Source organism: Stegodyphus dumicola, chromosome 3, assembly GCF_044657685.1.
Source record: "Stegodyphus dumicola isolate Sdum_Otavi_A_Nest chromosome 3, ASM4465768v1".
Classification (NCBI taxonomy): domain Eukaryota; kingdom Metazoa; phylum Arthropoda; class Arachnida; order Araneae; family Eresidae; genus Stegodyphus; species Stegodyphus dumicola.
Genome location: NC_140770.1, coordinates 278,484,395 through 278,509,666, shown reverse-complemented (window position 1 = coordinate 278,509,666; position 25,272 = coordinate 278,484,395). Strand labels below are relative to the sequence as shown.

Here is a 25,272-nt window from a genome sequence, read left to right as displayed (position 1 = left end):
CATGACATTAACGAATGTAAAGCGGACTGCCCTGAATGCATTAATTGCATCATAGCAAACAGAGATTCAAAAGTTAAAGTGGATACACACCATGCAGCGTACGCAGCAAACTGCCCAACATTCCATGCGCACATCCAGAAGTTTAAAGCACGTACTGACTACGGCGAGGACAACTAATTTAATAGCCCAGCAAGCAAGGCATCGTCTACCTACTACAACAGCCAGTTCACTTAATAACAAGCGCACCTCTCTAGGAAGCAAGTCAAGTATTTTCACAGTTAGTAATTTTACCTTAAAAGTCAATTAATTTACAAAAGTAATGGAAGTGAATTCAAGAACAGAGGAAAGCAATGTGCTCAAGTTTGTCCAAATCAACCTCCAAAGAGCGCGCGCGGCTACTGCACAGCTAGTGCAATATGCTATGGAGGAAGAGGCGGACTTCCTTTTAATTCAAGAACCTTTTCTTTATGCAGGGCAAGCAGCAGAATTTCCCCTCCAATGGACCGTCATCCAGGATTCAGGAAGTGAGGGAACAAGAGCGGCAGTAGTTTGTTGCCACAGCAGATGGTTGCCAGTTGTGCTAGCAAAGTCAAGAGACATGGTCACAATTGCAGTCGAGGCTATGGGACTGAGTGTCCTGGTCACGAATGTTTACATTCCACCTACAGTAGACGTTTCTCTCACATTAGATGCCTTGCAGAATATCCTTACGTCCTACCCGCATGCACACCATGTATTGGCAGGAGATTTTAACTCTCATGCGGAGGACTTCGGATATCCGACCACAGACCCAAGAGGTAGAGAAGTTGTGGACTTCATTGCATGCAACGGACTCATTCTTCATAACGTGCCGGACAGTCTGCCGACCTTCGAGACCCAAATGGGAAAAGGATGGCCCAACATCACTCTGTCAACAGCGCGTCTGGCTCAGAAAATACAGCACTGGACCGTAAGTGACACTCCCTCAAACTCGGACCATCGCTATATAACGTTCCAGATAGGTCAGCCACATGCGCAGTTTATGAACAAGCGTTATAGAACCAATGGCAGAAAATTAAAACAACTTGTAAGCTTTTACAGTTTATGTAGCTGGCCACGAGAGGGCGCAGCGTTTTTTACTTTTAGCTTGTTATATTTTTCTTACCGCATTGCGGATTTTTGAGATAGATGTAGTGGCAACCAAAAAACATGATGAATGTTCTAATGTAAGCATACAATTCTTGTACATAGCTGTAAATAAAGCTTTTGTGTGATAAAAAAGAAAAGGAATTCCAAGCGTTCCTGTGGATATTCATTAAGAAAGGTAAGCAAAATTTCACTTATTGATGTTATTAAATGTAAATAATAAGAATATAAAAAAAGAAAAAGATCATAAGTTACAACATGGTGCCGAAATTCCGAGATAACAGTGATCTTTAGATATATTGTGATTTAATTATTTATTATTGTTCGATTAGTGATTGAATATTGATTATTAAGATGGATAAGTTAAAAGCACTAAAAAAGAAACGAGGAATGTTAAGAGCATCAGTAACAAGACTGATAGCTAAAATGGAAAAGGAAATAGAATCGGATAATATTAAATTTGATTTATTAGAAGATGATTTATCCATCTTAAATGAAAATGAAAACGATATACTAATATTGAACTCTGAAATCGAATCTATCCTAACAGATGAAAAAGAGTACGAAACTGAAATACAGGATAGCTTGGAATATAAAAATAAAATTACCTAGTGTAAATCGAAGATCAGTAGAATATTTAGAAATAGAAAATGTGTTAAATTAAATGAGCTGCCATCTAATTCTGCTACTATAGATACGGTAGAGAACACAAATACAAATGGCGCTAAACTTCCGAAACTAACCATAAATAAATTTAAAGGCGAAATATGTGAATTTCAAAGTTTTTGGGCTCAATACGAATCTGCTATACATAATAACTCTGCTTTAAAGGATGTAGACAAATTTAATTACCTCACATCTTTACTAACGGACACAGCTTTAATGTCAATAAAGGGATTACCGTTAGTTGCCGAAAACTATGCTAAGGCAATAAATATTCTGAAAGAAAGGTTTGGTAGAAAGAACATTTTAATAAATGCACATATGAATCGTCTGCTGAATTTAAAGCCAATTAAAAAAATGGATGATATTAAAACATTACGTAACTTATATGATAGCTTAGAAATTGAAATTAGAAGCCTTGATTCCCTTAACGTTACTGCAAATTCTTACAGCTATTTGTCATGCCCACTGTTAATGAGGATACTTCCTAGCGAATTAGTTTTAGAGTTTAATCGATCTTTAACCCCTGACACAGAAACCACAGTGACTAACATTTTGGAATTTCTGAAGAAGGAAGTTGAAAGCAGAGAGCGTACGTTTTTCCAAACATCGCCAAACTATTCCGAGTTTAACATTAGAACCGAACAACATAAACATCAATCGCGAGACCTTATTAAAAGTGAGAAATATCATACTGCCTTCAAAAACAAACATTTTGTTCCAGCAGTTGCGTCGTTGAATACGAATACATCAACAGCCGATTGTATATTTTGTGGGAAGATAGAAAATGAATCTTTGAAACATTCTACTTCAAATTGCGCAATTCTAATTGAGGAAAAAAGAAAAAAATTAAAATTGGCTAACAGATGCTATTTATGCTTTCGTAAGTCTCATACATCTTCCCGTTGCAGCTCGGATATACGCTGTGATTTATGTTCATTAAGGCATAATACTATTTTACATGATAATAAATTTGAAAATAAACGGGAAAATAAAGGTGAGCTTAAAACAGACACAGTGGTGGCGTCAATTTCGGAAAGAGATAACAAAAATAGGGTTTATTTACAAACTACAAATGCAATAGCTTTAGGTCAGAATAGAAGAAAAAATGTAAGACTCATTTTCGATTCTGCCTCTCATAAATCTTTCATCCTGACGGAAGTATCAAAACAATTAAAATTAAGTGTTGTGAGGAAAGAAGAACTTCAGATTTACACCTTCGGCTCTACTGAGCCTACAGTTAAAAGGCTAAAAAAGGTTAACGTTATTCTTAAAGATATATGTGGACCTAGGAAAATAATAATTGAAGCTCTTGAAACTCCAGAAATTAATCAAGCTGTTATTGGTATGTCAGGAAAGGAAATACTTAATTATTGTAAGGAAAATTCGATAAGACTTGCTGATGCTACAGATATAGGTGTCCATAACTCTCAAATATCAGTATTAATTGGTAATGATTATTACTGGAAAATAGTCACTGGAAAAGTTAAAAGATTATCTAGGGTCTTGTTGCCTCTGAAACCTTATTTGGTTACACTATAAGCGGAACTGAAGCATTAAGTAATGTTTCTACACTTCATTCCGGAATTACGGTAATGAATGTTGTTGAGAATACTTCACATCCACATGATTTGGAAATTAGTGCAGCTCTAAAAAGGCTATGGGATTTAGATGCAATTGGAATACATGACTATTCAGCAAATGAAAATGACACTGAAGTTATGCGTAGATTTGAAGAAACTATTAAATATAAAACCAATCGTTATGAAGTTTCATTACCTTGGAAGGACAATATGAACAAAATGGGTAGTAATTATAACATCGCCTTAAACAGATAGAACAGTTTACTTAGAAGGTTTAAGAAAATCCTGAAATTTATGACAAGTATTCAAGGGTAATTGAAGATTATCTGAATAAAGGAATAGCTGAAAAGGCTCCGAAGAATTCTGAAGAAAACATCTATTATTTGCCACACCATTGTGTAATCAGAGAAGATCACTATTCTACGAAATTAAGGGTCGTATTTGATGCTTCCTCGCATACTCATGACAGTCTATCTTTAAATGATTGCTTACATTCAGGACCAAATTTAAACCCTGAATTATTAGATTTGCTAATTAAATTTCGTCAACACAAAATAGCATTTGCTGCAGATATCGAAGCTGCTTTTCTACAAATTCTGTTGAAGCCTGAGGACAGAAATGCAGTAAGATTTCTTTGGACTTCAAAGGAAAAGAAGCAACCGACGGTTTTAAGAATGACGCGTGTAATATTCGGAGCAACCTGTAGCCCATTTTTACTAGCAGCAACTATAAAGCATCACGCAAGAAAGTTGAAAGCACAATATTCGAAGATCTGTCAGCTTCTTGAAGAAACTTTTTACGTAGATGATTTGATTCATGGTACAGATGATGAAGAAGAAGCTGCAGAAATTTATGAAGATGTGAAAAGAATTATGATGCTTGCTAGTTTCAATATGAGAAAGTGGAGGAGCAATAACGCCCAATTACATGCGATTTGGAATGCAGCTGAAAATACGAAGTTTAATGGAGACGGAATGAATAGCACTTTGTTAGGATATATTTGGAATCATGAAGCAGATAAACTGAAATTTCGAATCAAAGATGAATTACTCAAGGATCCGGCTGAGGAAATAACAAAGCGGAAGATTCTTCAAGTTGCGGGCGAACTATACGATCCTATCGGTTTCATATCTCCCTTTGTTGTTGCAGCTAAAATGATGATGCAAGAATGTTGGCAAAGAGGTTACCAATGGGATGCACCACTTGATCAAGAATTGCAGAATCAATTTAAAACCTGGTATAATGAAATTCCTAAATTAAAAAATGTTGAAATTCCAAGACATTATTTCAACAATCTGTCAAAAGGAAATCTGTGGAATATTCAATTGCACTGTTTTACAGATAGTAGACAAAAGGGATATGGTGCCGTTGTATATTTGAGATACAATGAAAATGAGTTAACAAAAACATCATTTGTTATGTCCAAAGCAAGAGTTGCTCCCATAAAAAGGCTTTCGTTACCTCGACTGGAGCTTTTAGGAGCAGTCATAGGAGCTCGACTCATCACATACATCCGACATTCGTTGAAAAACATAGAAATGAAGATTTATATGTGGGCAGATTCAGAAATCGTATTACATTGGGTCAAGGCTGATTCGACAAAATGGAAACAATTTGTACGAAATAGGTGTCTAGAAATCCAAGAGAAAACTGATCCAGATTGGTGGAATTATTGTCCCAGCCATGAAAATCCTTCGGACTTATTGACGAGAGGACAAAAGTAGAAACCCTTTCATAAAATGAACTGTGGTGGTATGGCCCACCTTGGCTTGTCAAAGATAGCAGCGTTTGGCCCAGATCTTCGAGAAATTTTAAGGAAGATGATAAAATAACAAATTCTGAGAAACGAAAAGGAAAGAAGCAAGAAATTTTAACAGCAAACTGTATTGTTGAAAATATCATTCCTATCGAGAACTTTAGTGACATAAAAAAGGTATATAGAATAACATCTTATGTTTTCAGATTTATCAATAATTTGAAAAACCTAAAACTAAGAAGAATTGGACCTGTTAAGGCTGAAGAGATGAATGAAGCAGAGAATTTCTGGATCAAGAAAACTAAAGAAGAAAATTTTAGAGAAGAAATAAGGAAATTAAAGATGAAACAAAGCATACATAGTTCGAAAATATTTACATTAAATCCATTTGTAGACTCAAATGGAATACACAGAGTAGGAGGAAGGATTCAAAATGCTGGGTTAAGCTATAATCAAACATACCCAGCAGTACTACCTGAGAAGTCTCATTTCACAGATCATATCATTAAAGATTGTCACGAAACGCAAGCACACGGTGGTGTAGTTGAAACTTTAACTCAAATTAGGGAAAAATTTTGGATACTTAAGGGTCGACAGCGTGTAAAGAGTAATATTAACAAGGGTGTGATTTGCTACAGATTTAAAGCTAAGCCACTAAGTCAGGATATCGCTGCTCCTTTACCAATCGAAAGAATAACAGAGGCAAATCCCTTCGAAGTTGTAGGACTTGATTTTGCTGGTCCTATGAGTACAAAGGATGAAACTGGGAAAGCTTATATTGCTCTGAATACATGCGCTGTAACCAGAGCAGTGCATCTGGAACTTGTGTCTAGCCAAACAGCAAATAATTTTCTTTTGTCCTTTAGAAGATTTATTTCAAGAAGAGGAGTATGTCGAATAATATATTCAGACAATGCAAAAACCTTCAAAAGAGCAGACAAGGATCTACAAAAACTATGGAATACCATCAAGGACACAGAAGTTCAAAATTATTTTGGTAATAAAGGTATTGAGTGGAAATTCAATGTCGAGAAGGCGACTTGGTGGGGCGGTTTCTGGGAAAGGCTTATTAGATCTATCAAGTCATGTTTGAAGAAAATACTCATGAAGGCTTCACTTAAATTTGAAAAGCTGGAAACAGTTTTAATTGAAATTGAGGCGATATTGAATTCGCGTCCACTGACGTATGTTTATAGTGAAGTTGGAGAACCATAACCGCTGACGCCAGCTCATTTTCTAGTTGGACTAAGACTGACATCCTTACCATCTGGCAAAATTCTTGAACCTGATTCAACTAAAGAAAATTTAACAAGGCGATATAAATACCGGCTAAGGTTATTAGAAGAGTTTTGGAAAAGATGGAAAAGAGAATACTTACTTGAAATTAGAAACGTGAAACAAATTCAGAGAAGTAATGCCGTAACAGATCTTTTGAAAGGCTCTGTAGTTCTAGTACATGAACAAAAATTACCAAGATTATTATGGAAGATGGGAGTTGTACAGGAGTGTCATCCAGGACGAGATGGGAAAATAAGAGCTTGCACTGTCCGTTTAGCTAATGGAACTCATCTTCGTCGTCCTGTGCAGTTATTGCACCCATTAGAAATGACTTGAACTCTTTGAACTCAATACAATGAACTTAAATTGCGAACACTGCATGTATGAACATTTAAACTTGTAGAACATTAAAAACATTCAGTGTTTAAGATAACTTCAGAATCCAATCCTTTGATGAACCAAAAGTTCATCGCGGGGGAGGATTTTACAGTTTATGTAGCTGGCCACGAGAGGGCGCAGAGTTTTTTACTTTTAGCTTGTTATATTTTTCTTACCGCATTGCGGATTTTTGAGATAGATGTAGTGGCAACCAAAAAACAGGATGAATGTTCTAATGTAAGCATACAATTCTTGTACATAGCTGTAAATAAAGCTTTTGTGTGATAAAAAAGAAAAGGAATTCCAAGCGTTCCTGTGGATATTCATTAAGAAAGGTAAGCAAAATTTCACTTATCGATGTTATTAAATGTAAATAATAAGAATAAGAAAAAAGATCATAAGAAATTACATAAGCAGGCTAGGACCAGTACTAGAGCAGGTGGACGAGGCACTAATGAAATGTCAGAACATAAAGGATGCTGACGACTTAACCACCAGTATGATACGAGATATTCTATCTATCTGTGATGCCACCCTAGGCCTGAAATCACCAAAAGTTTTAAGAGTGGCAAACTGGTGGACGAAAGAGCTCCGTGCACAGCGCAGTCGCACCAGGGCATTTAGGCGTAAGATGAAGAGCGAAAGAGACCCAGACAGTAGGCAAGCCCTTAGTGTTCTTTGTAATAAAGAGCAAGCTCAGTACAAAATGGCAATTACAGCCGCAAAACTTGCCAGCTGGAGGGAGTTCTGTACTAAGAATGTAGAAGTCTATGGTGCTCTCCACAAGATAGCTTCGAACAAAGTTTACAGACCACCAGAACTAAGAGCCTTTGCAGGGCAGCAGGCTGGACACATAACAGAAATCACGCTCAGGACAATTCTTGACGCCGTACTTCCGGAAGAGGATATTACAGATCCGTCCGACCACCAGGCTTATACGCTGCACACATCTGTCCCAGATGATATGCCATTTACGGAGAAGGAAGTCTCCGCAACGATCAAAATTCTCCCGAAAAGTAAAGCTCCTGGTCCGGACTCAATAAACTATCCAATCTTGAGAGCAATACATAAAGCAAGATGCAATACATAAAGGCTTTCTCACGCGTTATTTTAACAAACTGCTAGCATTGCAAAGCTTTCCGGAACCTTACAAAACGGGGCAGGTTGTGCTCTTTAAGAAAGAAGGGAAGGATCCAAACAGCCCATCTTCTTTTAGGCCGATTTGTCTTCTCCCGGTAATAGGGAAACTCTATGAGAAGCTCCTAGTCCAGCGGCTTAAATTTCATATGACGCAGAGTGGGGCAATCTCTGACGCACAATATAGATTCAGAGAGCTACGCTCAACGATTGCTGCCCTATCAAAGATAAGAGACTATATCAGCCACTTGCATGAAAGGAAACAGCATGCAACGGTCCTAAGTCTGGACCTGCAAAGCGCATTTGACTCTCTGTGGTGGCCCTCAATTTTAGAGGCACTGCACCAGGCAAGGATCCCTGATAACCTCTTGCAGGTTTTCAAGCAATACCTGTCCAATAGAAAGTTCATAGTAACACACTGGCGGTGTCATAACCAGAAGCCAGACAAAAGGCTGTCCACAGGGATCGTGCGCGGGTCCAGACTTGTGGAACGCAACTTTCGATTCCATCCTACGATACGAATGGCCGTCCCATACACAGATAGTAGCCTTTGTGGATTACGCGACCTTTGTGGTGGGCGGCAAGAGTAGAGATGAACTGCAGCAAAACTGCAATGATGTAATTGATACCTTCTCTCGGCTATGTCAGGAGAAAAAGCTAATAATTTCTGAGGCAAAATCGAAATACATAATTTATCATAAGCCAGGCCAAACTTTAATAAGAAACCCAACCATCCAGCTTAATGGGAAGACCATCAAAAGGGTCAGAGAACTAAAACTCCTGGGTATTATATTGGATGAAAAGTTCACCTGGCTGCCTCACCTTAAAGCCCAAAGAGAAAAGGCTCGCCGAATCGCAAACAATCTGCAAAAAATGCAAGGCCCGCACTGGGGCCTTCGGCCCAATATCTACAAGATACTTTACTCCACTGTCGCGGAGAGGGTCCTAACCTACGGAGCAGCCATCTGGGCAGCCCCGATGACAGTCAGAAAGGCAAAATTGCTAAGTAGTGCACAGCGACCATTTGTCCTGGCCATAACGAAGACCTACAGGACAACGTCGACTGCGGCCGCTTCGGTATTAGCAGGGCTTATGCCGCTCCCAATCAAAGCGCAGCAAGAAACCTCAATTGCAAAGGTGACGCAACTCCAACAGCCATGCACATATGGGGGATACATGCTATCTGCCAGAAGTCTACGAAACACGCAGGTCCAAACTAAGCACACATCCGTCGGAATATGGACTGGGCATAAGGACTTTCCACTCACCAGCGTTAACCCCGCGCTTAGACGGACCAGGGGCCGTGCTTTATACAGACGGGTCAAAAATTGATAACGCTGTAGGCAGTGCCTATATAGCCTATATAAATGGAAACATAGCAATGGAATGGAAGGGCCGTCTGGGCGCACAGAACTCAGTATTCCAAGCGGAAGTAGTTGCTCTCACAAAGGCAGTGAAATGGGCAATTGACACACGGCAGAGTCGAGCTACGATATTTACTGACAGCCTGTCAAGCATTTATGCTATCAACAACCCTCTCCAGCGCTCCGCACTAATCTCGCACCTGCAAGAAGTCCTCCGTCTACAAGAAAAGTCAATGAGAATCCAAATTTCCTGGGTGAAGGCGCACGCCGGAATCCAGGGAAATGAAGCAGCAGACGCTCTTGCCAAGAAGGCTGCCCAAAATGAGGAAACGGAGCAGATTCAGGTGCCCATGCCCCGGTCATGCGTAAAGAGGCAAATAGAGGAGTCTGCCATTGGAAACTGGCAGAATGAATGGGACCAAATCCCGCAAGGCCGCAGAGCATATGAGTTCCTGCCCAAGGTAGAGGTGGACCGGCTCATCTCAGCGCCCTACCTCACGCGATATATAACAGGCCACGGCCCCTTTCCGACGTACTTTGCAGAAAGGGGTCTAGCAACAACTGATATGTGTGTTTGTGACAACGTGGGCTCACCAGACCATTATGTCATGGAGTGCCCCTTAACAGCAGAATGGCACATCAAATTCCCAACTACCAATGTTCTGCCTTTCAAACGCCTTCTCGTAAAACATCGAGGCACGCGGCAAAAGCTTAAAAGCATAATGGACAAACTAGAAAAAATGGGCATAGACCTCTGCAGGCCGGAATAGGGCACATGCAATAAACACAATTGGCATAAAAGCGTCTTACAACTGTGAAGTCTCTAGATGGTTGCAGGGCCAGGGTAATACCCGAGTATTCATAGAAAGCCGTCCGGGTGCCCTATCCTGCTGTCACCTGTCACCTGTGTACCTCCCTTTTTTATTGCAACTGGCAGTCCCGAAAGTTTGTATATATATATATATAATTATCTCAAATAGGTAAGAAATTTAAAACCGATAAAAAGCCGTTAAAGTACTTGAAGGTAACCTATCTTTTTTCCCAGAAACACGTTGTAAAAACAAAATACTTAAGAATAATACAATTTATGAACTAAAAAACGTTTTTCAACAGGAAACGTGGGAAAAATCAGAGCACAAAAATTTTTCTTAATTTTCTCTGTTCAGAGCTTCAAACAGAACGTGTCAAGGGAAAAGTGTTTTTGAAGCCTCAAACCAATTAACTAGACGTAAACATGTTTCGTTCCAACAAATTCATTGAAACTTCAAACGGTTTTAATCGTTTGAAGTCTCAGTGCGTTCGAACTCAATATCCTTTATAAATCCAAACTAATAAACAGTATCATTAAATTTAGCTCTTTTTCCGACTAAATTTCCCTTTTCTAAGCTACATAAGTACTAAAGTGCTAAAAGTAATTACTACAAATTAAAAGACTTAAAAATTGAAACTTATAATTTAAAATGAAAATCCTAAACATAAATGGTCTAGTAAGGCCAACGATCAAAAGATAAGTTAAATGCAAAAGAATAATAATTAAGAGTATACTGCAACGCGAATTAAGATGTCGGAAGAAATTGAACACAAAACTGGAAGAAAAAAAGTTGCTGCATAAAAATAAAGAATTTAGAAACAAAAAGCTTTAAAAAAAGTAAATTACGTCCAAAGCGGCTTTTTTAACATTTTGCGTGTTACCTTTAATTATTAAATATCATGTTCTTCACACTTAAACCATAAAATTCAATTCAACTGCAATACCACACAATAATTTAAAAAGAGTATTACAGTCTCGCGCGCTGGAGATAAAAAGGTTTTTTCTGTACAACATTGCCATTTTTTCTGTACAACAACATCTTTTTTAGAATGATTTTTAAGTTACTATAAATAGCAAATAAAGTCCTGCTTAACAGGAAATATTGACATGATTTCCAAATAATAATACAACTTAACTTCAATATATTCAATTTAACTGAAGATACGCCTTTCAAACTGACATTACTTTACTTGGAGTTTTTACAGCTCTTTGAGTACATTTGATGTTTAATTTTTCACAGATATGAGAAACATTTTTGCATAAATACCATACAAAACATATAATATTGACATGAACCAACATCATGGTCCAACATCGTTAACTTAAATTAACTTTTAATACATTTTAGTACGAGTTAATTTTAAAAAGAAAACTGCCAATGCAAGTATTCAAACAGAAATGCTTCACAAATTTCAGATAAAATAGGAACGGAATGAACCTAATTGATAATAACGGAAAAGCATGCAAAGGACTATGAAAAGATGCATTCTTGGAGGAAATTCTAAGGCCCTGTTTAGCACTTAGAAAATGGGCTGCATTTTTCCTTTTCAGATTAAGCAAACATTCAAGAGAATACCTATATATCTAGATATATTATTTACACTAGTTAGTAATGTAATTTATTAGTACAGTCGAAGGCGTATAGGAGCGGGTATGCAATATCCATGAAAAAAACTTCCTCCCAAGCCAAAGAGCAATAGTGAAATATAACATGTAAGAAGGCGGAAAAAAATGTCAGATTTCCAGCAAAATTAGTGTCTGAGTATTGAAAACATGAACAAGAAATGAATATTTTTCTGAAAATGTACCGAATGAGATAAGTCAGGGGTAAGAACCTTAACCAGTTTCAGGAATAAGGCATAAAAAATAATGAAGTATTTTTAATCTTATTTTGGTCTATAATGCATTTACTTATACTAAAATATTATGTTTGAAGACTGTACTCTGCACTTAGAAAGAATTTCATAAATTAGAGTGATTTCGTTTTCTGAAGTTTCAAGTTCAGAAATATTACAACTCAAAAGCAAAAAGTTTAGAACGATAATGAAGTGTACCGTAACCAATAATAAAAATTTTTTTTCTTCCTAAAAAAATTAAAGTGAAACTTTTTTGACCTAAAAAAAATCTAAATGAATTTTTTTCGACTTTTTAAAATTAAAGTGTAACTTTTTCCCCTTGCATTTTGAAATTAACATGGGTTTTCCCATAGACAAAATAAAAGTGGAGAATTTTCTCCATAAAAAATTTAAAGTGAAACTTTCTTGACCTAAAAGAATCTAAACGAATTTTTTTTTCAAAATTTAAACTCAAGTCTAATTTTTCTAACTACATTTTGAAATTAACATGGGTTTTCTCATAGACGAAAGAACTATGAAAATTTAGATTTCACTTTAAAATTTTTCGTCTTAAATTTTAAAGTGAAAATTTTTCCCACACAAAAAAAAAAGCAAACTGTTTCTTTTTCAGCCCTAAAGGAAACTGCAGTGAACTTTTTTTGCCTTGAAAAAAAAAAAAAAAAAAAAAAAAAAAAAACACATTCAGAAATTATCATCAAGGTATTCCACTCAGATATATATATATGGAAAGGCACGACTAAAGTGCCAAGTGATTGTGGCCACAAATATCAGCTGGAAATAAAAATGGAATTAAAACTGTCTCGACTGCCAAGTACTTTAAATTCTACGCAATCAAAATTCTTCTTCAATATGGATCTAAGCACGCATCTACAGTCATTTCCTTGCGCTTTTATTATGACAATTAAGCCGGTAGGATTCGAACCTACGCGGGGAAACCCCAATGGATTTCAAGTCCATTGCCTTAACCACTCGGCCACGACTGCTTCGGCGCTGCTTCGACTGCACGACTGCTCGGCACTTCCGCTTTATCAACAGCTCAAAAATATGTAAGATAAAAATATATGAGTCAAAATTATAGATTAAACTATAAAACATTAATTCTTCCTCTCTATTCTAAAATCGTAATAACTTCTCTGCATTGCGTCATTCAAATTAATCATGCGATCTTACGTAACCGTTAATGCAGATGCCTCTTGACCAATCACCAAATAACAAACAAAAACTTTCCTCTTCGCGTGCTTCCATCCTTCATAACGACGCACATCAGCTTTTGCTCGCTACTGTGCTAAGATGTGATTTCGATGGCTTGCTTTCTATCTCAAAAATGTAAATCTTCTGTGGAAAGGCACGACTACAGTGCCAAGTGATTGTGGCCACAAATATCAGCTGGAAATAAAAATGGAATTAAAACTGTCTCGACTGCCAAGTACTTTAAATTCTACGCAATCAAAATTCTTCTTCAATATGGATCTAAGCACGCATCGACACTGCTCCGTCTTTTTTCCTTTGCTCTTATTATGACATATATATATATATATATATTTTTCGTATCCGAATGCGTTTCGTGTCTCACACATGCTCATTACGTATGATTTGATTTACCAAAATTACAACCAAGTTAGAAGTTAAGTGAATACTTCCTGAAATACTGTACATTTCATTCCGGAAAGTATCTTCATTTTGAATCCTCTAACGTTTCTTTTCCTGCATCCCAAGTAAATTTTGCGCATAAAGTTTTCAGTTTCGATGGAAGTTATTTTCGGATGACTCTGATGTTATCGTGTTTTCATAAACCTTTTGAAAACTTGAATATTACCAATTTTTACGGTACGGCCACTGCAAATCATTGAATTTTCAAATATTTTCCCTTTTATCTTTTACAACGCCTTGTAAAGATGTGGGAACAAATCTTTATTAAATGGTTATATTGTTTGATTTAATAACGTTTTACACGTTTGGAAGATTTAACTTCAATAACACTACCACGCTGAATTAGAAAATTAATAAAAGAAATGGAATTTTTATCTTAGTATACTATGGGAATAGATTAATTTTATCTGACACTGATGTATTCGAATGTAGATAACAGAGACTTTTAACTCAGCTCATAAAGAATATTCTCTCCAAGTCGCCAAGAATCACTGACTTGCACTGTCATATATTTTTCTCACAAATTCTATTTCTTTCTTATGTGTGTGTATGTGTGTGTGTATTTTAATTACGGCAAAGCACACTAGGGCTATCTGCCTAAGGGGAGGGATGCCTTTCGTGGAGGACTTTCTAAGGGAAACTGGCTCGTATACACGTTACACATGGGGAAAACCACGAAAACATCCATGCAGCCAGCCCGTTCGCGGGATTCGAACCTCGGACCGAACTACCAGTGTTCAGCGACTTTACCGCTCGGCCGCTGGTGGGCCCTCTATTTCTTTCTTAAAAGAAGTTTATATACTAATTTCATTAGAAACATTTCTAAGAGAATATCTGACATTCATAAGAAACATCAGCGCCTTGATTTAAATTACTAGGAAACTAAGAATCATCGTTTTGTAAAATATGTTTCTCTTTAACTCAAAAGTTTCTTCTTTATCATATTCTAAATGAACAATTGTACATAAGTAATATATTGTATGGGTGAACCAGTGTTATATTTTAACTTATTCTATTACATATCAAGTGACTTTGAGAAGAAAGTCACGTTTTCTTCTAAATGATCATTTTTCAAGTAGAATTTTACTAAAGTCCACATGTGTTTATCGCACTTTTTGATAAAGTCTCAAAGGCTGAAATGTTTCATTACCAAATTTGTACTTTCCGACTTTTCTACTAAAACGAAAACCTTCATAAAATTTGTACATGTTATACTTTTGGATTAATTTGCATACCACTTGATTATCTTTGAAAATTTGTTTCCAAGTCCAGTTCTAATATATTGCTAATTTTTGCTTTTTCAGTGTATTTCGTTTGTGACAAAATCTCAGTTAGAACCTTTTCTTACTTAACATATAAGGTATTTCTCCCACTTTCCTAGCGTCCTTCGTAGTGTAGTGGTTCTGCAATTCATGGATGATAATAATTATACAAAACTAGTTATATGGGAGATTTCCATAAAGTGGTTCCATGGAAAGAAACACGACATCAGTCTCCTAAAACTTTAAGTGAGCACCTGATTTTTGCTCTTGCAAAAGTTAAGTAGAATTGCAGATTCTACGTAAGAACTAAAATCAAAGGCCCAATTCCTTCCTACCTCCATGGCATGGAAGTAGGAGACTTGAAAAATGAACTTTGCACTTGCCGGGACTCGAAATTGGACCTCTCGACTACGCGCCGAGTGTGCTACCGTTACACATCGAAGGATGCTGGAAGGAGGGAGAAAATACCTTACATACTCTCCCTTTTAAAGGGCGACTGAAGATTAGTGAATCCAATTACCAAATCCTGGTGCTGACAAATTACGCTCCAATACCTTTTAGTTCGGGTGCCATTTATGAGATCTAGTGTGCTTGGCTATCATAAAATGGTAAGTAAATATACTTAAGGTAGAACCTTGCGAATTCTCGCTCAGGCATGAAGATGAACACAACAGCGAAAGAATATAAAAGACCCTTTTATTTATCACAAACTAGTTAATAAATGGTACGGACTTACATGTTTAACAAGCAAAACACCGACCACTTGCGGTGAGAACTTAAACGATAATGTCGCACTAAATATAAAGAGTAGTGCGAGACTACAAAATTCAATTTAAACTAACACTTAGAAAACCTACACCATCAGAATACTAATACGATGGCAAGAATGTGTAGCCACTCTTAAGATTAACAGCTAGTGCCTAATAAACATGCGCTCACAATAGCAAAATCACGCTCTGTCAAACCTTTTCGCTCCAACAGTTTGAACACTCTAGTTCACCTACTAATTTGCATCCTGGCGAGGAAATGCGAGGGAAATAAGAGAATTCAGGAAAGACACATAAATTAAAATAACTATTAGTAAAATTTAATGCTACCCTACACTCTGAACACAAAAATAAACAATTGCGAGAATAATTGTGATTGCATTTTTTGCCATTCTCGTGGTTGTCGTCAACTTTCTGGCAGGATTCAGGTTTTATTGCACAATACGCGATATATTATTGTTACTATATATCTGCTTTATAACTATTCAGCGTTTTTTGTGACAATGCTGAAGATTTATTTTATCCGCTGATTAATAAATCAGTAAATAAAAAAAAAATGAAAAAAAAAAAAAAGTCTGAAGGCTTTCAGATTTTATATTACGCCCAAACGGGCTTTTTCTTTCCCCCCGTTTCGTGTGTTACCTTTATTTATTAAATATCATGTTCTTCGCACTTAAACCGTTAAACTGAATTCAACAGCAGTATCACAAAGTATTTAAAAGAGCATATCTTTAGAATTTCCGATACACAGTCTTGCGCGCTGGAGACAAAAACTCCCCTTCCTCCGTACAGTGTTGCCACTGCTCGCTTTGAAATCGTTGAAATTCTTAATCAAAAACTCAGAAATACTTTACAAAATATGAAACAGCTAATGAAAGAAATTTCAAATTTGGGCTTCCAGTTGCCCCTATTCAGGTGGACACGTTACGTTATTCAAAATTGGATGGCCTTCAAATAACTGGCTGCTGGAGCTGCCTGAAGTAGTTAAGAAAAAATACATAACCCTTTTAATACATCCAGTTTGTGCCATTTCACGGGTCCAGCTGATAATTAAGAAAAAGAGATAAAGGACTGCGTTAATCGCTTTGAACTCGCTTAGTTTGTTAATCAGAAACAGGCAGGTAATATTTAAAGAAAAATTAAATTATGCTTCACCCAATGTCAACAAAATGGCGAGTAGAAGTAAAAAATATTTTATATTGGATCGGATGGTTCAAAATTGCATGGCTCTAGGTACCGTTGTTTTTATCACAATGCGAGAAACATACATGCAGATTCTTCATTATTTCATTTCTTTAAATATAATACAGGGCGATAATATTTAGGGGCAACAATTTGAAAAGTGAACCAACATTTATAGTGAATTAAGGCAAAATGCTAGAACGAATTCAATAGCCCTTCTGAGCAAATTGCTAAAAATGAGGCTTCCATAGGAGGTGAAAGCACCTTCATGGAAAACATCGGATTGGCATGGTCAAATGCCGATGATCGGTTTCAACCGAGAAATTGAACTTCAGTTTGTGACCTTCTTCTGCTGCGGTACAGTTTTTTATGCTGCGGTACCGTTCTGAAGACGTCTATCTTTTCGAACAGTCACCGGCTTGAATAAAAGCATCTATGAAGGCATCTCCAAGAAACTTTTACTGTTTAGGGGGTATAGTTAGTACAGTTAGGGTTCTAAACCTCGCCAAAATTTAGCTCAAAGCTGACGTTTGGTTTATAAAAAAGATAGAAAAAGTAAATACCTATATGAAGTTCTGCTTAGTTTTACATTTCAGATTGACTGCTTCTGATCCGTATTCTATTTTATTTTAGGGTTACATTATTATATTATCATTATTTATTCTTATAAATTAATTATTTCATCATAACTATCCTTGAAAATTTAGGATGCTATGAAAGAAGGTAAAGAGTTAAACATTTGTTTATGCCATGTAAGATTTCAAATAATGAAGTAAATATGAATTTAAAAAATAAGGAAATAAGACAGTATCTTATAAAAACCAAAAAGAGGAGCAAAACGGAAAGAATTCGGATTTTAATATAGCACCAGAAAATTTGTTAAGGTTTTTTTATGCTCTCGTTGAGCGTGCATTTATCTATCTACTCGTGGACACACTTCTGTTGCAACAACTTGTTTTATCCTTTAAACTTTATATTATGAAACATCACATTTTCGCACATTCGCCACTTAAAATTCAGAGCTCTTTTTAAAAAGCAGCATATTTTTTGAATTCACGATTGGAGTCAGTTGTTTCAGTGTTGTGTTTAGTTATTTAGTGTTTAAAGTTGCCGCACATTATCCAGCTCAGTAGACTTATAATTCTCGAACCTCATGTTTGCTTCGAATTACTTTTGTTGCCAGTATCATTCTTCAAATAAGTAGTCGCCGGAGCGGACCGAAGTAATTAAGAAAAATATGTATCGCTTTTGATAAATCCAGTTTGTGCCATTTCACGAGTCCAGCTGATAATTAAGAAAAAAAGATAAAGAATTGAGTTAATTGCTTTGAACTTGCTTAGTTTGTTGATCAGAAACAGGCAGGTAATATTTAAAGAAAAATTAAATTATGCTTTACCCAACGGCAACAAATTGGCGAATTGAAGTAAAAAATATTTTATATCGGATATCTTTAGGATTCCGGATAAAGTGTTCAATATTGCCATTCAAATTTTTATAGTCGCTACATTATTTCTTTGAAGAAATACACAAGGATTATTTTTGATGGCAACACCTGAAAAGTGATACGAAGCAAAATTTGAGATTTGAGACTAATAGCACCCCTGTTTCAAGAAACATCGCAAATGAAGTTGTAACGGCATAAAGTGTAAATAATGAGTTTGAAAGTAACTCATAAATATTTTAATAATTATAAATGTTTACTTTGCATATTATTGTATTATCGTTTTTGGCAACAGTTTTTAATCTTTGGAATGCAATTTGGTTTAAAAACTAGAAGATGAGTTTTCGACTACGAGGCAATGTACGAGGCCTACGAACGGCAATCCACAGTGATACTAAAGCGGAAAAGGTGTAGGGAAAAAATATTAAACTTCCTGGAGAATTCTTTGAAGAGAAAATTAGTCATACACCACCTGAAACTTTTATACATAAATCACAAAAGTATATGGAGTTAATTCGGCCAAAGGAAATACAACAGAAAGGTATCCCTAAATTATTTGTACATAAAGATTTAGAATCAGCTTCTTAACGTTTTTCGTCGCTTTGACAGAATTCGGAAGCATCCCGAACCCCCATATGAAGGTCCGTATTTGGTTAGCAATCGTTGACCAAAATATTTTACTCTCACGATAAAGAATAAAGAAGTAAATGTATCCAAAAGACAGATTGAAGCTAGGATATATTCCACCACAACAAGTCCCTAAACAGGAGAAACATACGACTCCAAATTATGTAAACGATGCGCATACGCCGATTGAAATTCAAACCAAAATAACTGTGGCTCAATGTAAAATCAAATCAGCTTTAAGACAATCCCGAACTAATAGAATTCTTAAGACACCGTTGCGATTCAAAATCTGATATGTTATTTATACATTAGTTTTGTTATTATTTTGATGATAAGTACCATTACGTCTTCCAATCTTTCTAACGTAACGTTCGTTAGAGGAAGGGGCATAAAATGTAACAGCATGTAAGGAATGTCACGGCATAAAATGCAACTAAGTAGTTTAAAAGTAACTCATAAATATTTGAATAATTATAAATGTTTACTTTGCATATTATCGGTTTTCGCTATAATTTTTATCTTTGGAATGCAATTTGTTTTAAAAAATAGAAGATGAGTTGGAGAATAAAATTATGTTTGATGTTAATATGATAACTTTATAAGGTATTTCTCCCGCCTTCCTAGCGTGCTTTCGTGGTGTAGTGGTTCTGCACGCTGGGCCGGTATTTCAGAGGTGCGTGGTTCGATTCCCGAAGAAGGTGGTTGCTAATTTTTCATCTCTCCGGCTTTTCCAATTAACCTAATGTCGTTACAACTTTCTTATTTTTTTGTAGTTCAGTCAAACTTAATTGGAATAGCAAAATTTTGTCTGCATCTTATTACTTTGTATCAACTGAGGTTTCATAGGAGTACTTATAAAATCATTCAGAATTATGAATTCTTATATATTGCTTATTCATTTATTTTGCTAACATCAACTTAGTGTTGTTATGTTCATAAAAAATTATTTACCTTGGAAATTACTCAATTTTTATCTAATAAATAGAGATGCTGTTCTCTTAAATTCCCGCCGAAATTAATTTCATTATTCATCAAAAGAAAATAACCTACGCTATAAACATATTCACCGCGCATAAACTCAAATACAGGTGAAAAAACATCTTGGTAAATGATAAAACAAAATAACCTACGCTGTGAACATCTTCACCGTGCATAAATTCAAGTACAGGTGAAAAACATCTTGGTACTTACGGATAAAACAAAATTTTCTAAAAAGCAAGGCTGAGATTTAAAAAGCTAAAGAAACCCAAGTACTTACTGGAGCACGGTCTTCGTGGTAGAAACCATCAAAAACGGGTGTTAGACTTCGGTATGCTTTTATGATCCTAAAGGCGGATATCCACTTCATTTAAATTTCTCCTCAAGGACATTTCCATCAACGACAGCACGTTTTTGTAGTTACCCATCATTGTGACATTTTTTTTTTCTGAACTTCTGCCTGCATAATTGGAGTGACTGTATGAGGGGAAAGGAAGCATGTTCGATGCTTCCGATTTAATTGAAACAGCGACACCAAAAACTTGCCGCCAGCATCAAAACTAATGTCACAATAGGCAAACATGTTCTCGTCGATAAACGACAACAATATGTATTTTCCTTGAGATTGACATGAAATCATTTAATATTGATTTGTTTCATCAGATTCATCTGAGAACATTTTTATTCCAAACGGTCAAGCCGTATATGTTACGTGCGTACGGGTTCGTTATGAATTGAATGCACGAGTCCGATGAAAAATGAACAAAATTTATTATTATCACATCAAAATAAACAAAATGCTTAAATTTTCTCAGATATTCGTGCAGTATTACAATATCTCACGGTAGTTATATTTTAACTACTCAAACGTTCAACAGAACTTAATTCAAAACAGCTAGAGAAAGCTAATCCGCGAATTCGCTACAGTCAACATGAGCAGTTTACTAAACAAACTCTTAAAACAACAACTAACTAAATAACGAATTGAGAGGTTTTCATGCCGCTTATATAAGCTTTTTAAGAATTTTCTAGCACTTTCTCGAAATCAAAAACGAGATTTTTATTTATTAAATGTTAAATGCACGTGCTCTTGTATTTTTAATTCCGGCTTAGCTTTCCTTTAATATTCGTTACGCGCTGCCCTGCCGGGGAAAAAACAATTTGATTTATAATTCTACTAACATTAGCTATTTAAATACCAAATACGTAGCACTGTCCCTTTCCCCAAGGACTGCACGTCCCAGGCAGTACAATCCCTGGACAGGAAGCCAAATTTACAATTAAGGCATAAATGCAATAATAAACATTACATTACAAATAGAAAACAACATGAATAATAAATGCAATAACTAAAACAATTCATGTACTAAATACAAAACAAAACAAATACACACTTGCGGATCCGAGCCAAGACGTCGTTCAGCCTGTTTAGGACTGTGTACGGACCATCCCAAGGTAACTGTAATTTCGGACAGAGTCCTTTCCGTCGAGTTGGATTCTACAACCACACTTTGTCTCCTTCGTAGAATTGATGTTCAGTAGCTTCTTGTGTCGTATCGGGTATTCATCTTCTCCGTCGCCAAATTGACTCGCTCTCGTGCAAAGTTGTGCATCACTTCAAACCGGGCCTGAAGATCTTGAATTTATTCCTCAGACGATGAAGGCGCATCCGGAGGGCGACCAAACAATACATCACAAGGCAGACGAAGGTCACGACTGAAGAGCATCTGTGATGGGGAACAGCCGGTAGTCTCGTGGACAGCACTGCGGTAAGCCAGTAAAAACAGTGGCAATTTCTTGTCCCAGTCCTGTTGGTTTCTGGAAACCACTAATGACAGGTTATTAAGGATGGTTCGATTGAACCTCTCTACCATGCCGTCCGACTGGGGATGTAATGGCGTCATTTGGGTTTTGTCAATGCCGAGTAGTTTGCATAGTTCTTTGATAACTCCTGAGGTAAAATTTCTTCTCTAATCTGAATGTAACTGAAGAGGCACTCAGAACCTAGAAATCCAGTGCTGTATCACACCTCAGCCACTGTGACAGCCTCTTGATCAGGAATAGAATACGCTTCAGGTCACATGGTGAAGTAATCAATGACAACGAGTGTGTATTTGTTGCCATCAGCAGTTCGTAGCATAGGTCCCAAAATATCAAAGACGATACGTTCAAAAGTGCGCACCTACGTTGTAACGTTGCAGCTTGCTCAGCTGCTTTTCCTCGGTCCTTTACGACCTGCACAAGACCGACACCACTTTACCACCTGCATTGCAAGATAGGCACCACTTCTGCATGTCATCCTTTGCATTATTCCAGTAAAAGCGCTCACGAACTCTCTGCAAAGTCTTCATTATTCCAAAGTGACTTCCTGTATGGCTGTTATGTAGTTCTTTAAGGACATCAGGAATCCGGGATCTTGGAAATATCAGTTGCCATCGGAGAGTCTTCCCATCATCCGATTCGAATTTCCGGTATAAGATGCCGTTTCGAATGGGAAGTGAATCCCAGAGTGCCCAGTATCGTTTTGTTGTAGGACTATAGATAGAAATGTTCTGCCAGATCTGTTTGATGACTCCTTTAAATCAATTATGGGTTTAATGGCATGGTCTTCTTGCTGGTCTTTCCTGACTTCATCATAACTCCACGGGTCTCGATCAGCCGATGTTGATGTCGTTATTTGTCGTGCGACCGGACTCAGCAGTTCGTATTTCTCTTCGACCCTGGAACAATATCGGCAGCTTTCTGGGCAAGGTCTTCTAGATAGGGCGTAGGCATTTCCGTGCAATGATCCCTTCCGATGACGGATAATAATTTCATATTCTTGGAGTCTTATCCACCTGGCTTGTATCCATCTGGCTATTTGACCCTCAGGATTCTTAAAATTTAAAAGTCAGGCCAATGAGGCATTGTCCGTGCGAAGCAGGAATTTTCTGCCTTATAGGTACTGATGGAAATGTTCTACGGCTTTAACGATGGCGAGCAACTCTTTCCTAGAGACACAGTAACTCCTCTCTGGTTTAGACAGGCACTTGCTCCAGTACGCCACTACACGTTCTTGGCCGTCTATTTCTTGGTACAAAACAGCACCGCCACTTTCATTGCTCGCGTCCGTGTCGAGAATATATGATCTGTCGAGCTCAGAATACACCAGGATTGGAGCAGATGTTAAAGCTTCCCATAAGTTGTTAAATGCATCCTTGCGTTCTTTTGTCCACAAGAACTTTTGCTTGCTCTCTATTAGCTTGTGAAGGGGTCTTGCGATGGAAGAAAAGTCCTCCTCAAATCTTCTAGGAAGCTTCTCAGCTGATGGACATTTTCGGGACGTTTCCAGGATTTAACCGCTGACACCTTTTCAGGATCCGTGCATACACCTTTTGTAGAGATGACATGTGCGAGGTAAATCACTTCCTGTCTGAATAATTTGCATTTAGCGGGACTCAACTTTAAATTGGCTTCTTTCAGTTTCTGAAGCAGATTTCTAAGATTTTCTAGATGTTCTTCAAAAGTCTTTCCAACATTTTCATTTCTTCTTCAAACGAGACAAAGGCTGATATCAACTGCCTTAATTGTTCTTCCATCGCTCTTGTTATTGGCATTCAAACCCCACTCCTGACACCAAAAATAGTTGTACGAGTTCGTTATGAATTGAATGCACAAGTCCGATGAAAAATGAACAAAATTTGTTATTATCATATCAAATAAAACAAAATGCTTAAATGTTTTCAGATATTCGTACAGTATTACAATATCTCACAGTAGTTATTTTTTTACTACTCAAACTTTCAACAGAACTTAATTCAAAACAGCTAGAGAAAGCTAATTATATAAATAGTATAGTTATATTATATAGTTAAGTTATTATATAGTATATATAAATCCTTAATTGTAGAAAGAAAAAGAGTCAAGGTAAAAAGACGGAGGTTCATTTTGGAATGATAATCAAGAAAATACCTTTCGGGTTATTTTTCTCTGATCTGTATCTGTTCGCCCTGGAAATCGATAGAGTTGCAAGTAAAATCTACGCCAAACGCAAGGCTGGGAACTTAACGTGTTATCGCAGCCACCCTCGTAGAGGTCACCAAATTTTCAGAATGTGCCAAACTCTCGGGAAACCATGCTCGTAAATATTCCCCTTTAGTCAAGAAACGTCGCTATTTTCGTATGCGTTTTGTTATATTCCAGTAGCTTTTCAACAAACCTGACGTTTTTTGCCTTAATGTGCGCTTATGGAATTTTTCAGCAACGCAAGAAATTCTGGTAAAATTTCAATAGGAATAAATAATTTTAAGGCAAAATCTCTAAAGGCAACAGCGAGGAGGTGCATTTGCTAAAACATAGTCGAGATAAGCAATACGAACTTTGCGCAGGGCCAAATCTCTGGAATTCTGTGATCTTTTTCAAACGAAAGCAAATCGCTGTGTACTTCGGAAAGAGAATAACGCATACAAATTGCAGAACAATTTGGTGAAAAGTACAAGTGTATTATTTTTTCGATGTGTCACGTGATCCGTATTTAATATCTGAAATTTGTGTCTTAATTGCTAGAGTATATTTTCATTTCATACATCTATTGTTATTTTATTTTTTATCCCGGTAATTGCTTTAATATAAAATCCTGTATTACATAATTCAGACATTTTTAGAAAACTGATACAAATTGCATTACTTAACAACTTTTTGGTTCTTATTTTAGCTTAGCGCGTTTAATAATGTGTCCAAAATTTCCACACATTCCTGGCGAGAAAAACCTGTGGATGGCGTTTTTATACACTCTCAAAGTAAACTATGTCTGATACATACATATTCTATTTTACCGATATGTTACCTAAAGCGAAGGCTACGTGAAAATCATATTCCTTTCTACATTCGCCTGTACGTATTTTATCTGCATATATTGACAGAATAAATATTATGAGAAATATGTATATGTGTGTATCTCTGACAATATACGAAAAACACACGTACGAACACAGTAGTATATTTACACTCATGTTCATAAATTAAGGATAATTCGGAGTCACGCGGAAATCGAACTCTAAAATAAATATATCATCTGTAAAATCACTACACACATCTTCAAGAATCATATGCAAATTTCAGGAAGTAACCAGATGACACCGATGGTACGTCACAATGACGAGAGTGGAAGAGAGTGATATATAAGGAATACAGGCAAAGAAGTAAAATTGTTCACAGGCGCTTTATAAGCATTTCAGCGCAATAACCGAATAGTTATGACACAAAGGACACATTTGGATGATTTTTTACGTGGTAGAATTATCGGCCGTCTGGAATGTGGGCGTACCCAACTGGAAGTATCAGACGAACTTGGAATTGCCCAGAGTATCATCTCCAGGCTTTGGCAACGATTCCAAGATGATGGTAATGTCAGTAGACGTTACAGCACAGGTCGC

At 36.7% G+C, this 25,272-nt stretch overlaps 1 protein-coding gene and 1 non-coding gene across 2 annotated transcripts in view; both read right to left on the bottom strand.

The window, feature by feature from the left end:
• LOC118180247 (glutamate-gated chloride channel-like) overlaps positions 1-20,204 on the bottom strand; it is an 85,373-nt gene extending 65,169 nt beyond the window's left edge. The window contains exon 1 of the mRNA XM_085814216.1: positions 20,139-20,204. The gene's annotated coding sequence lies outside the window, so the exon portion shown is untranslated. The remainder of the gene's footprint in view (positions 1-20,138) is intronic.
• Positions 12,847-12,934, bottom strand: TRNAS-UGA (transfer RNA serine (anticodon UGA)). The gene has a single exon. It is a non-coding gene; the product is annotated as a tRNA-Ser (tRNA).
• Positions 20,205-25,272: the final 5,068 nt, after the last annotated feature.